Source organism: Cyprinodon variegatus, unplaced genomic scaffold, assembly GCF_000732505.1.
Source record: "Cyprinodon variegatus isolate N-32 unplaced genomic scaffold, C_variegatus-1.0 Scaffold658, whole genome shotgun sequence".
NCBI lineage: Eukaryota > Metazoa > Chordata > Actinopteri > Cyprinodontiformes > Cyprinodontidae > Cyprinodon > Cyprinodon variegatus.
Window position 1 is genome coordinate 423752 of NW_015151111.1, and position 1556 is coordinate 425307.

The 1556-nt window shown below is 44.3% G+C and overlaps 1 protein-coding gene across 3 annotated transcripts in view; it reads left to right on the top strand.

Annotated features, from left to right (window-relative positions):
• Positions 1-337: 337 nt before the first annotated feature.
• pomt1 (protein-O-mannosyltransferase 1) overlaps positions 338-1556 on the top strand; it is an 18902-nt gene continuing 17683 nt past the window's right edge. For all 3 annotated transcript variants that reach the window (XM_015393813.1, XM_015393814.1, XM_015393815.1), the window contains exon 1: positions 338-471. The gene's annotated coding sequence lies outside the window, so the exon portion shown is untranslated. The remainder of the gene's footprint in view (positions 472-1556) is intronic.

Consider the following 1556-nt stretch of genomic DNA (forward strand, 5'->3'; position numbering starts at 1 on the left):
TGAAACGTTTTCTGCTCTGTGCCCAAATTTATACGACTATTTGAATATTTTATTATAAACTTTCTTTAAATCCTATAAACTTCATATGACTTCTCAAACATCACCGTCTTCATCTACTTTATTATATATAAAACTGAAATATTATATATAAAACTGAAACAGCTGATCTAAAAACCAAGGAAACAATAAAGATGATGAGGGGTGTGCAAACTTTTTCACACCACCGTGAGTGACAGCCAGCGGAAACAGGTGCGTCATTGTGTGATGTTTTATCTACCGCTGGGTGGCGGTACTGAGCGCTTCTGTTGGCCACCAGCCGCCATTAAACCGGCAGAAGAAGAAGAAGAAGCGGAGCTGAAGGACCGACTGCCTCTAAAGAGAGAAGCCGTGACCCGCAGCGGGATGTTCGGGCCGAACCGGTACCTGAGTGACGGCCGCCGGTGAGCAGCAGCGCGGCGTGGAGCCCTGAAGGCAAGTCTCGCGAGAATGGCAGGCTAACAAGCTAACGGGTTTAGCAGAACCTGCGGGTCCAGATTAGCCCCTGATCAGCGCTGACGGAACCAGACCGTTCAGAACCGGTCAACTGGACCGGGTTTAAAGATAACCGGCCCAGTTCGGAGACCACGTGATCCGGGTCAGAACCAGACCCAGTTCTTCAGAAATATTCATGATTATTTATCCTGTTTTTATAGAAATCAGAGGATCAACTTCAGCTTTTTACTGCAGTAAAAGCTTTAAAAACTACTGAAAGTAAACTAGCCGGTCCCCGGTTCGATTCCCACAGCCTGTATTATAGAATGTGTTTTATCTTCCATATTATATCAGGTGAAGTTTAATAAAGTAGAAATACCTGGCAGACCAGAGGAGACCTAGAGATCCTCCCCACAAGATCCACCTTTGGACAAACCATTCTATCAGTCAGGGGGGGTCACTTCTGGAACAGCCTCCCATCAAACATCAGGGAATGTCCCACTTATTGCACATTTAAAAAGCACCATTCTTAAAAGCTCCCAGTCATGCACTCACTATTGTTATTGTTGTGACGTCATCGTCTGAACGTGTGTCTGTGTGTTTTCACTAATCTGTTTTATGTGATCTTGTGTTGTTTTGTCTTCCTGCCTCAGATGTAAGTTAGCAACTATGCTATAATCTGGCTCATTTACAATCTGTACAGAAGTTTAAGATTGTTCATTAATGTGCTCTGTTCTGATTAAAGAAATAAAATTAAATATATAACAGCAGTGGTGGAAATATGACCAGCCTGGACTCCATGTCAGAGTTTTAACATTTATGACATTTAAATTCTGTGACTTTGCACTCATCCGTCTGTCACGTGTAGCAGCAGATGATATAAACCGTCCCAAACTGTTCTCTGTAGAGATCACTGCTAACGGGACCAGCCATCGCTGCCATGTTGGAACAAAGGTGCGTTTTGATCAGCTTCAGCAAAATTATCTCTGGGATTCACAGTCTACCTGGACTGGATCCTTCCAAGGACCCGGTCTACCTGGACTGGATCCTTCCAAGGACCCGGTCTACCTGGACTGGATCCTTCC